The sequence below is a fragment of the Puma concolor genome, chromosome B4, assembly GCF_028749965.1.
Source record: "Puma concolor isolate L17-30 chromosome B4, mPumCon1.1.hap2, whole genome shotgun sequence".
Taxonomy (NCBI): Eukaryota; Metazoa; Chordata; class Mammalia; order Carnivora; family Felidae; genus Puma; species Puma concolor.
The window spans coordinates 100,088,290-100,101,491 of record NC_141673.1 but is presented as its reverse complement, the minus strand read 5'-3'; the positions used below and the strand labels follow the sequence as shown (position 1 = coordinate 100,101,491).

General features: G+C 42.1%; 1 protein-coding gene across 6 annotated transcripts in view; it reads left to right on the top strand.

Annotated features, from left to right (window-relative positions):
- The first annotated feature begins 488 nt into the window (after positions 1-488).
- The window catches only part of RIMKLB (ribosomal modification protein rimK like family member B), a 71,814-nt gene continuing 59,100 nt past the window's right edge, over positions 489-13,202 (top strand). For 3 of the 6 annotated variants that reach the window (XM_086714145.1, XM_086714139.1, XM_086714140.1), the window contains exon 1: positions 1,136-1,603. The gene's annotated coding sequence lies outside the window, so the exon portion shown is untranslated. Of the gene's footprint in view, positions 507-761; positions 781-1,131; positions 1,604-13,202 lie in introns of those variants that run through there. The other 3 variants (XM_086714144.1, XM_086714143.1, XM_086714141.1) reach the window with 3 other exon arrangements.

Here is a 13,202-nt window from a genome sequence, read left to right as displayed (position 1 = left end):
GTTGGGAAAGGATTGCTGAAAAGAATTTGTTGACTTAGGCGACTCAGAATGGAATGTGATTTGTAAGAAGGCAAACTGGTTAGTTAGGACATCATTGTATCCCTCATGTGGGATCTCGGGGTAATAAATGACTATGGTTATTTTGGAAATGAATCTGTCAGGTACAGTCGCATGGTGATCTGTTACCTTTCGTTTCATTCTTTATGATCTAGAAAAATTAACACAGGAGTAACGTAGCTGAACATATTCAGATTCATTCTCACAGCAACCTTGGAATATATTCTTAGCTTTTCATAACAAAGGCTTGGGGGGAAGTTATGAAACTAATTTGCCCTAAGGTTTATACTGGTTTCCAAGTAGCAGAGCGGGCTGTACCACACTTCCCCGCCTATATGTTTAAACCTGCATAAAGCCCTGAGCATGTATGATGTACTGTAGTTTACAAATTTGCCTTACAACGTACAGGGGCAACGTCTTCATTCCGTACACGCATAAGGACCTTACAGGTATTGATCTTTGTTCCCAATCTTTGCCTGTGGGAGGAGAGAGACCACGGCTTGCGGGGACACCAGGCGGAGGGCGCCGGAAAGGCTGCGCGGGAGGTGGGCTGGGCAGGGCAGGAGACAGAGGCGTGGACACGCACAACCACACAGTCCCCCAAGAGGCTTGGTGGTTGGTGGGCTGGCGTCAGGGTTCAAAGTGTGCATGAATGGGGCCAGAGGAGGGAATGTGAGGGCAGGGAGGGTGTACAACGGAAGGAATCAATCTCGCGGTTTCGAGGTGGGAACAAACCTCGTCTCCCCCCCCCCCCCCCCCCCGCGTTTCCCTTCCTTAGTAAGGACGGTTTTGGGGGCGGGTGGGGAAAGCGCGTCCTCGAAGCGCTCTCGCGCTCCCATTTCCCTCTCGGCACTCGCGCTCCATCGCCCCTCTACCACCCGAGAGGCTGACGATGGCCGCGAGTGGGGACGCGGAGCCTGGAGGGCGGGTCTCGACGCAGGTGTTGGATGGATCCGCTAGGCCGGGCTCGGCTGGCTGGCTGGCTGGCTGGCCCGGCCCCTCGCCCCCCGCCCGCCGCGCCGCCGCGCCTGGGGGGCGGGGCCGGGGCGCGCGAGGGTCCTCTGCACGCGGGCGGGCGGCGCGCGGCGCCTCGGTCTGGGGGAGCGCGGGGCGGTCTCCGCCGGCGTCGCGCGCGCTGTGTGTGAGCGGGGTTGCGCGCGCGCGCGCGCGCACTACAGGCGAGTGAGGGAGCGAGGAGCGGCCGGGTGTGAGAGTGTGTTTGGGGGTGGGGGCGAGTGTGTGTGTGTGTGTGTGTGGGAGTGCGTGTGGGAGTGCGTGTGGGAGTGCGTGGGAGTGGGAGTGGGGGTGAGGCACAGCCAGACCGACCGCGAGGCTGTGAGAAAGTGGGCGAGTGTGCGAGGGTGCCCGGCCTGGCTGCGGGAGCCGCGGTGGCGGAGGAGAAAGGAGGCGGCTCCCGGCATCCCGACCCCCTCCCCCTCCTCTCCTTCTCGGACTTCCAGCCAGCCTGCCCGGCAGCCCGCGGTTCCCTCGGAGGCCCCAGCCCGGCTCCGCTGGCCGAGAGCGAGGGAGGAGCCGCCGGAGCCAGGTGAGCGGTGCGATCGCTTCCCTCCCCCGGTGTAGTGGCGTGAGGCGGAGGCGCGCCCGCCGCCGCCCCCCCCCCCCCGAGCCCCTCCCCCAAATGGGCGACTGCGGCCTTAGGGACTCGGCGACGAGCAGGGGCTCGGCCGGGCGGGGCGCGCCGGGGGCCGGGGGGTTTGTGAAGCCCGGGGGGGGGGGGGGTCGCTCCACCGCGGGGGGGCGGTGGGGAACCCCGGCTCGGTCGGCGTGCTGGGAGGGGGCCGAGGTCGCCGGGTGCGTGTGACGGGTGAGAACTGCCGGGGACAGGCGGCGTCCTCGGGCGTGAAGTGTGCTTCCCCCTGTTTGTGAGGGGGGTGTGGTAACCCTGGGAGTGCTCGTTGGAGTAGAACACGCGTTGTGCCAACCTGTCCTCCAGCGTGTGGTGATCGCTCCTGTCCCTGCTTCCATCAGACACATTCCTGTGGTGTGGCCGAGGGCGGAGGATGTGGTGTTCGTCCTGCACTTAGTATGGTTTAAATCCCATGGTTTCCTCCTTACGTGTGAAATTTTAGAGAGTGTGACAGTCCTACCTCCTTTGCCTTTGGCAGTGCTCTGAGTAAGAATGGGGTGACAAATAACTGCTTGGCTCGTTCGATTTTTCTTTTTTCTTTTTTTTAAGGCATTTGACCATGATGCAAATCTTGCCCCCCCCCCCTTTAAAAAAAAAAAACCCAAACTAGTTAGAGAATAACTTCACATTTGCCTTACTAATGTGTCCTTATCTCAGATGGCAGATTTGTAATCCCAGTATTTTACCCCACTTGTAGGTGTGAATAGAGAGGGGGCGGTAATTGCATTCTATGAGTGAGGTTGTTATGCTACCCGTGTTGACTGTAACTTCCGATGTGCATTCTTTTAGCGTGCTGTTACTTTCCCATTAATTACATAAATTGTTCTCACATCTTTGGGGAGTTGGATTAAATTCTAAACCTGAACGGAAAGTACATGAGGCAGCCTAATATGGAAGACACTCTTTTTTTGTGGGCTTGGTGTTTATTGTATGTACCGAAGTTCTTAATTATTAAATGTAACCTTTTAAAATTTAAATGCTATGTAAATTTCGTTAGGTCTTTAACACCATTGGGCAGTTGAAAGGTCATTTTTTTTTCTGTTTCTTACAAAGAATTCACTGTCAGAATACTATAAGATATTCATTTGGAATGAAACACTCTGAAATTCCAGTCATGGAGATTGAACATTTATTTTCTAACTTTTAGAATGACAACCTCTAATTTTCAAAAATGACAGTCATAGTTAAATTTCTCTTCTAATGGTTGCTGTGTGTTATTTGGTCAGTATGTCAAAGGGGAGGAGGCCGATTTTTCTTTGGAGGTGATCTTTTGTTTATTCCTTTCTATCTTGGTTAGTGCAATGACTTTCCTTCTTTCATGTCAAAGATTTGGTTGTTAGTTTGGCAAGATGGCTGTTGATGTTTTCATCTTTCTCTGTCTCCTTTTTTTTTCCTCTTGTTTTCTCTTACCCCCACCAGGTGCCAGAGTCTGCTTGTTGGGGAGGGGGGGCACTCTGATTCTGACAAGGGGAGCCAAGAACATCAAATACAGTCACTAGAATCCTCCACTCATTGAAGGTCCATTTTTCTGTTCCCTCCTTTCCCCCTGCAGGGGGGGAGGAGTTGTATGACTAACCTTTAGACTTTGGGCTACCAGCTAAAATTCTACTTAGTTGCTGGTGGATAGCTTTTAATTTTTTTTCATTTTCTTAGATTCGTTGAGTGGCAACCAGAAATTTCCCTTTTTTTTCTTTTCCTTCTCATTCAGTTCCTTTTCCCTCTCCACAAGGAAATCACAAGCAATGTTTTATAAATCCTCTACCCCTTCTTAGCTGTATTATGAAGGCATACACTAAAGAGAACATGTTTTTACATAGGACCAATGAATGCCAGCCAGACTTCAGGCATTAGTGTGTTGGGGTACAGGATGAACCATGGCTAAAAAAAAATACCTCCCAATTCTTGTTTTCCTCAGTTTGTATCCACCTGGGATTACTGGGGTAAATCACTAGATTGATTTCTCAAAACTTCTCCCCTGTCTATGACCTGAAAGAACATAACACTGGAAGGATTTGGGGGAAGGGGAAAGAACAGGACCAGTTGATCCACAGTTTGAGAAGTAGCTTTTATCATCTTCCTCTGGGGAGCGGGCATAGAGACTTAAACTGCATGAAAGTGGGTGGAGGAACGTAGGAACAACACAAGAGTGACAGAAAACCAAACATAAGTAAGGAAGGGGGAGTTTGTATGCTGCTTACACCGTTTTGGGGGTTACTTAGTGATGTGGATTTGTAGAGAGTTTATGGCAGGTTAGGTTACAGAGTAAACTCTGCAAGTGGGATTAAGTCATAGGCATATGGGGAAAGAGCTTTGAAATTATAATCTAATGTTATTTTAATGTCTGGGCGTAGATTGTGATAGGAAGAATAAAAATATGTTAATGTTAACTGTACTGGCATACACAGTTGTTTCTTTTTTTTTTTTTTAACATTTATTTATTTTTGAGACAGAGAGAGACAGAGCATGAACGGGGGGAGGGCCAGAGAGAGAGGGAGACACAGAATCTGAAGCAGGCTCCAGGCTCTGAGCTGTCAGCATAGAGCCTGATGCGGGGCTCGAACTCACGGACCGTGAGATCGTGACCTGAGCGAAGTCGGACGCTCAACCGACTGAGCCACCCAGGCGTCCCTACACAGTTGTTTCAAGAGAGGTCGAGTAGGAGAGATTAGGTGCAGATATTGGGGAAACTCTTTCATTATTTGGGAATCTTCCTTTTCGTTGTATTAGGGGCTGTTAAGAAATAATAACATACTACCCCCCAAAATATCTGTACATAATGTGTTTTAGATTTGTGTGCAATATGTGCCTGTGTACATATTAGATTTGCAGAAAAGGACTGACTTTCTGACTTCATGATAAATCATGCCATGCTGTTTTTTCAATGTTTTCTTTTCCAGTGTGTTTTTCCTTTCAAAATTGGCTTGGAGGACAAAAGCTATAGAGCTCGCCAGCTCTACTCCCTTAGAGCCTGGTCTGCATGGAACCCATCTGCTTATTTATATTTTTTAACTGCTTTTACTGAAATTACAGGTTTTTTTTCCTTCTGACTTTTATTGTTAGCAAAGGTAATTATTTCAGGATGAGATGTATAATGGTGATGGAAAGTAGCATTAGGCTTGGGTTTTTTGTGTCCCCCCCCCCCCAAATGTTTGTTTATTTTTGAGAGGGAGATGGTGCACGGGGTGGGGGCAGAATAAGAAGGGGACAGAGGATCTGAAGCAGGCTCTGCGCTAACAGCCGGATGTGGGGCTTGAACTCATGAACTGTGAGATCATGTCCTGAGCCAAAGTCAGACGTTCACCCAACTGAGTAACCCAAGCGCCCCATTGGGTTGTTTATTTATATGAGAAATTGAAAAGATAAATTATGAATTTTTGACAGTTATGTTTAGATCTTATGGGGTATGCATTTGCCTGCTATTAAATATTGAAAATAGCTGTGTTTTTTGATCCTGCCTTACGATTCAATATAACAGACCCCTTTAAAATAACTCCTAACCCCTAACGCTTAACATTTACCTGTCATATATGAGGTTTTATGTTGCTTGCTGGAGATAATAGAGAATAAAATAAGGATTCTGTCTTCATGGAGTTCACAGTCTAATTTCATTGATCCTTGATTTTTTCATGTGGCAGTCTGTTCTCCCATCAGTGTCCAGAGGAGTCTGCTAGATTATTGTAAAATGTGTATCGATTTATGAATTGATAAAGTAACAAATTTGTGTAAACATCGATATGCCAAATTAATTTTTACTTCCTTTCTTTCAAAAGTGGCAGCATATCACCAAGTTGTGACCAAGAAAAAAAAAAATTTACAATTGTTGTATCACTATACTGTACACCTGAAACTAATACAACACCATATGTTAACTGGAATTAAAATAAAAACAAAATTTCAAACCTACCCCTTACTTAAATGTTTTTGTTCTGTTCAGCTCCTTTTCATTTCTTTCTTTCTCCCCTCTCCCTCCCTCCCTCCCCTCTCACCTCCTCCATCCCCCTAACCTTTCCTGTTACTAGCTCTTGACTTCATGTCCTTAGCAATATAGAAATAAAGTCTCCAAATAGAATATGGATTTGCGATATTAGGTCACACTAGTTCTCTCTTACTGCTCCACTTTCCCATATTTGACAGCATTTTAGACTTTGATAGTTTATCAGAAAACTACATTTTGGAAATATCTTGCAGGTTTGTCCAAACAGGAACTTTGAAATTTTTCCTGATTCATTGTGGTTTTTAATTGTTAGCTTATTCCTTTGACATGTGAATTAGTTAGCCATGTTTGTAAAACCTTCAACTTGAATATAGTAATATCTTCCCAACTCATTTTTCAAGGTAATGTCCAGAAAGAAAATTTAGAAGGAAGGCCCAACATTTAACATGTTAAACATGATGAACTTTTTTTTTAAATAAAGATCTTATTTATTTATTTATTTTGAGAGAGAGAGAGAGAGAGAGAGAGAGAGATAGAGAGATAGCACATGAGCAAAGAGAGAGGAGGAGACAGAGGATCCAAAGCAGGCTTCACGCTGACACCGTTGAGCCTTGATGCAGGGCTCAAACTCATGAACCGTGAGATCGTGACCTGAGCCGAAGTCGGACACTCAACCCACTGACCCACCCAGGTGTCCCAATGTTTATTTTTGAGAGAGAGACAGAGACAGAGAATCTGAAGCAGGCTCCAGGCTCTGAGCTGTTAGCACAGTGCTCAATGCTGGGCTCAAATTCACAAACCATGTGAAATCATGACCTGAGCCAAAGTCAGATGCTTAACTCACTGAACCATCCAGGTGTCCCTAGATTTTATTTATATTTTCAAAGTAATTTTTGTACCCAGTGTGGGTCTTGAACTCACAACCCCAAAATTAAGAGTCAAATGCTCTACTGACTGAACCAGGCAGGTGCCTCTAAACATGAGCTCTGAGTAAGCCATACTACCCTTTGAGTCTCAGGAAGACTTTGCAAATTTTGTGCCATGTTCCAGAAAGAGATACATTGATTTAACATTCCTGTATTAAGTGAAATCATTAGAAGTTTTATTTGGGTTACTGAGAACTTTGTGAGAAAACTTTATTTAAAGTTTACTCATTTTGTGGGGCACCTGGGTGGCTCAGTCGGTTAAGCGTCCGACTTTGGCTCAGGTCACGATCTCGCGGTATGTGAGTTCGAGCCCCGCGTCGGGCTCTGTGCTGACCACTCAGAGCCTGAAGCCTGTTTCCGATTCTGTGTCTCCCTCTCTCTCTCTGACCCTCCCCCGTTCATGCTCTGTCTCTCTCTGTCTCAAAAATAAACGTTAAAAAAAATTAAAAAAAAAAAATAAAATAAAGTTTACTCATTTTGAAAGAGAGAGAGTGGGAGTGTGGGAAGGGCAGAAAGAGAGGGAGAGAGAATCCCATGTAGACTCTGTGCTGTCAGCACAGAGCCCGATGATCCATCTCACAAACCCTGAGATCATGACCTAAGATGAAATCAAGATACAGACGCGTAACTGACGGAGCCATCCAAGCACCCCTTGACACGCTTTTTAAAAAAAGATTTTTTAAGTATTCCCTATACCCAAATGTGGAGCTCGAACCTAGGAACCCAGAGATCAAGAGTCATATGCTCTACCAACTGAGCCAGCCAGGGGTACCATTCAGAGAAAACTTTTTTTTAAAAGTTTAGTTTTGTACACCAGACTATTTTTATATAACAGACTGTTAAATTACCTGTAGCTTTGAATAACAAAGCTTTGAATAACAAAGCTACAGGTAATTTAAGTAAAGGTAACATAATTTTCTGATCTTTTAGTTGAATATATGTAAATTTGCTTGTTAATTTGCTCATGATGTTTGTTTTTCTTCTCCAGTTTTCTTTTTATTGTGGTAAAATATACAGCATAAAATTTACCTCCTTAATCATTTTTTAGGTACACAGGTTAGTGATATTAATTATATTCATATTCTTATGCAGCTATCTACCATATTCATTTCCAGAACTCTATATTTTGCAGAACTGAAACTGTATACCCATATAACTAACTCCTCATTCTCCCAACACCCCAGCCTGTGGCAACCACCATTCTACTTTCTGTGGATTGACACATTATATATTTTATATACTGGTGCATAATGTCCTCCAGGTTTATCCATGTAGCAGCATGTATTGGAATTTAACTCCTTTTTAAGGCATTGTATGTACATACTGTATCTTATTTATTCATCTGTCAACCGAAGGCTTGGGTTGCTTCCACCTTTTAGCTGTTGTAACGCTGCTATGAACATGTGTATGAAGATTCTTCTTTGAAGACTCTGTTTTCAGTTATTTTGGTTATATACCTACAACTAGAATTACTGGATCATACAATATTTCTATTTTTATTTTTTTGAGGAACTGCCATACTATTAAAAATATTTTTTTTAATGTTTATTTATTTTTGAGAAAATGTGAGGGACAGAGCATGAGCAGGGGAGGGGCAGAGAGAGAGGGAGACACAGAATCTGAAGCGGGCTCCAGGCTCTGAGCTGTCAGCCCAGAGCCCGATGCGGGCTTGAACTGATGAAAGGTGAGATCATGACCTGAGCCGAAGTTGGATGCTTAACCGACTGAGCCACTCAGGTGCGCCTGCCATACTATTTTTAATAGCAGCCGCACCATTTCACATTCCAACCAACAATTTTCAAGGCTTCAGGTTTCTCCACATTCTCCCCAACATTTGTGATTTTTTGTTTTTTGACAGTAGACCTCCAGTGTGTGCGAGTTAATTATATGGTTTTGATTTGTGTTTTCCTAATGATTAGTGATGTTGAGCATCTTTTTTTGTGATGTTTTATTATCACATCCTTTTTAAAAAGCTCTGTGAGGGCTGGGAGTATGTCTATTTTGTTTACCATGATATTTTAGAGTGCATAGTAGGCACTGAAATACTAATTTTTAAATTAAATGTATTTAATCGAATACTTAGTGTTTTTAGCATTTAGATTCTTAATTGATCTGAGATTATGACCAGTGTTTGACTTTGAACAGTTTTCTTTTTTTTGACAGAGGGATATAGAAATACTTCTCCAGGGATGTTGTAAAAATAAATGTAAAAGTGAAATGATGAAATGTAAGATGATGATCTTGTTAGTGTAAAAAGAAACTCCCTTTTATCATCGATACCAATACTTACTGGTATTTTAATGTCAAGGGAATATTTCAATGTCAAGGGAATATTTTCATACAGAAATTTTAATGTCAAGGGAAAATTTTCCTATAAGATTTGACCAAGGTATGATAGACTATACTTGTTAAGGTAAGGTTTTATGGCCTATAATAAAGAATTCCCAGATATCATTTACATAAGCAAAAAAGGTAGTAGGTAGTCCAGGGTCACAGCACTACACAGTTGTCAGGCATTCAAGTTTTAACATGTCGCTGTGTTTTTCCTAGGGTTCACTTTTCACTCCTGTCTTCATAGTCCAGGTGGTTGTTAGAGCTGTAGCCATAACACTTACATTCCAGGTAGGGTGGAGGAAGGGCCAAGGAATAGTATAGTATACCTCTTAAGTATGTGTTCTGAAAATTTCAGTGCAGTACTTTCACTCAGCTCTTATTGAGTAAAATTTACTTATATGATCACATCTAGTTGCAAGAAAGCCTAGAGAATACAGTCTGTTTGTTACATGGCATTGTGCTTAGCTAGATATTGGATATCTTATTACTAAGGAGTCATTAGAAAATGGATATTGGGAAGGAAGTGGCAGTCTGTGCCATGGAGTGTGTGGAATTTGAATTTACTCGGCTTTACCACTTAACTTCTTGGCTAGAACGTATTCAGCTAACAAATGAAGACAGTAATGCACCAAAGGGATGGTTGTGAGGATTGAATGAGAAGATACAAATAAATCGCCTACCATGGTATAATGTGGGTTTTTAAAAATATTTATCCAAATTCCTTTCATTGTCTTTAGGTATGGTAGAAAAAAGTAGAAAGAAATCAGAAAACCTGAATCTTAGTCCTGGCTCCGTTATTGTGATAAGCTCATGATAACTTAAACGGTCAGGCTGTTTCTTTAAAATGGGAAGATATATGTGTGTATTCCTCACGTAATTACATGCAGATTAGATTAGAAAATATATGTGGAATGTGTTTCATGAGCTGTAAATGGAGAATAGTTTTAACCTTATCTGTGTGCATTATTTTGCCTTTGTCCTGCATATGTTTCTTTGTATGAGGAAAGGGAATTTATAGGCACTTGTCTATATATTTCAAAGTGTTGCCTTTTCTTACCTTCATTGGTTTTTCTGTTTCATCACTCATTTTTTTTTCAGTCTTTTGATAAAGGGATCTTCTTGAGATTGGGTAGGAAAATCATTGCCCTCTCTTTCCCCCCATAATCACATATGTAGCTTAAAAAAAAAACAGTATCATAGGTAATTACAAGCGCTATAAAAAGGAGAGAGTGTGAATGAGTGTGTCATGTAACCTTTAGGAACTTATTGGTTTGCTCTATTTTTGAGGTATATCCTTTTCAATATAAGGAGGGGGTTGTGAGGGCTATCATACATTTCTTTTCTGTTATAGCTAAAGACAACTTTGATTAATATCTAGCCTTTTGCTCCTACTTTCAAAGCATTCCGGTCTGCCTTAAAGTTAATGTGGCAAAGAACATGACATTTTCTATAAACTCAGAACACCTAAACAGTGATCTTATTTTATGTGGCATCTTAGGTAAAGGATGAGATTTTATAGGAACTATCCAGATTTCTTCAGAGGGACATTTTTTTAGAGATTATTTATTGATGAACATTGTTAGTGAGTAATGGGGTAATTGGACTAAGACTATTATTTGGTTATTTCTGAGACTCTTCTGAGGTTTTCAAGTTACCATTCAGTCGTTTTCTGTACCTTAATAAGAGCTACAAAAATCACCTCCTATCCCCAAATGGTATGGTTCTTCCTTTTCACCCTTCCTTTTTTTTTAAAGGTTTTATTTATAATTTTTTTTTTATTAACAAGGTTTCTTTTTAATGTTTATTTATTTTTGAGAGAGAGAGAGAGAGACAGAGTGTGAGGTGGGGGAGGGACAGAGAGAGAGGGAGACAACAGAATCCAAAGCAGGCTCCAGGTTCTGAGCCCGATGCAGGACTCGAACTCAAACTGGGAGATCATGACCTGAGCTGAAGTCCAGATGCTCAACCGACTGAGCCACCCATGCATACCCTTTTAAAAATTCATCTTATAGCCCTGACAGTATAAAAAAAATTAATTACAACATACTGTGATAATTGCCAGAATATGTGTATAATAAGATAATGTAGATTCATGGAGTTAGGATGATTTTTATGAGTCAGAAAAATTTAACAGATGTATTAACTAGTGAGCCAGTATTTACTAAGGTAGGCTTAGGATGTATATTCTAAGCAAAAGGAAGCATGAGAGAATACAATGTGTTCAGGAAATTGGTAAATGAGAGAGAAGAGAGGGTAGAAGATTAGTTTGGAGGTGTTTTTAGGTGCAAAATGTTGCATGTACTGGGGATGAATAGGAAATTCAAGTGGTATTTAGAAAATAGAATTACTGTTGTAATTGTATGTTTACGTAGTGAAGAAAAATAGAAGAAAATGATGCCAGAGTTTCTGAATTAAATGCTTAAATTAGGATGAGTATATCCGGCAGTATTCTTCTGAGAAACAGAACCGGTAAGAAATTGTATATATGTGGAGGGAGAGGGATGTACGGAGGGAGGGAAGGAGGAAGGGGGGAAAGAGAGAAAGAAGGAAATAGAAATTAATTTTAAGGGATTGGTTAGTGTGATTGTGGCACGTCTGAAATTTGTAGGGCAGACCAATGGGTTAGAAACTCAGGCAGGAACCTCTGTGTTAATGTGTTGATGCAGAGTTCCTTCTCTTGGAAACCCTTTTTTGTTGTTCACACCTTCCACTGATTGGATGGGGTCCACCCATGTCATAGAGGGTAATCTCCTTCACTCAAGAGTCGACTGATTATAAACTTTAATCATATTTCCAAAGTACCTACATAGCTACATGTAGACTAGAGTTAGACCAAACGGGGCACCATTGTCTAGCCAGGCTGACGCATAATATTGAACTATTAAAATGGGAATTCAAGGTGTTTAGGTATGTGAATAAAAAAACTTCAGAATTTTACTTGCTCAACTGAGGCAATGTTTGTGGCATTTAGTTAGGGATGCCTACTAAGCAGATTGAAATAGGATCTCAAATACAGTTGAGAACTCCAGGTTGGAAAGATATTTAGTGGGTCAATGATATATTCAGATTTTAATGATAATAGTTGAAGCCTGGCTGAGGATGAAATTTCTAGAGAAAGGAGTGAAGGGTTTAAGAAGGAAGCCCTGGGGATTATGTACAGAGAAAGCATCCCCCTCCCACAACCCCTCCAGCAACCCTCTGCTTGTTCTCTATGTTTAAGAGTCTCTTTATGTTTTGTCCCCCTCCTTGTTTTTATATTATTTTTGCTTCCCTTCCTCTAACCTTTATTCTTTTTCAGTCTTTAGATTCTAAGTTCATATGCTGTGTCTTATCTGGAATAAATGATTTTCCTTGTAGTAAGAGGTGCCTTAAGGTCTTCAAATGGTAGATTGATATTTTTGCTTTTTTCCTAGCAAAATAATTAACATTGGGAAGTGGCTTCATGAGAAAAATGAATGATGCACTTTATTTATGATTCCCATGTAATTAGCCTTGCCTGTACAATTGACAGATGACAGTAAATTTTTTTATTGGTTTGTATGTATATCCAGAAGTTTGCATGGGAAAACTATCTCTAATATAAAACTAAAATTTCACTGTTGAATATCTCTTTATTGAAAAAAAACAACAACTGTTTTTGTAGTTACTCAGTAGCATTTATTCTATATCTGATATTTGTATATCATTTTCCTTGATACTGTGGGAGAAATAAATCGAGGACAGGAATTAGTTGATCTGAATTTACATTCTAAGAGCAGAAATACTATACTCTTTTGTATATGTGGACATTTACAAATGCTGTGTTTATCTTAACACTGTTGGAGAATAAACTCTTTTTTTTTTTTTTTTGGAAAAAATTTTTTTTTTTCAACGTTTATTTATTTTTGGGACAGAGAGAGACAGAGCATGAACAGGGGAGGGGCAGAGAGAGAGGAAGACACAGAATCGGAAACAGGCTCCAGGCTCTGAGCCATCAGCCCAGAGCCCGACGTGGGGCTCGAACTCACGGACCGCGAGATCGTGACCTGGCTGAAGTCGGACGCTTAACCGACTGCGCCACCCAGGCGCCCCGAATAAACTCTTTTTTAAAGTATTTTTTTAAAGAGAAATAGAGAGTGAGCTGGGGAGGGGAGGGAGGGAGACAGAGAGTCCCAAGCAGGCTTCACACTGTCAGTGCAGAGCCCAGTGCTGGACTCTAACTCATGAACTGTGAGATCATGACCTGAGCTGAAACCAAGAGTTGGGACACTTAACTGACTGAGCCACCCAAGTGCCCTTAAACTCTTTTCTAATAGTAAGTAAC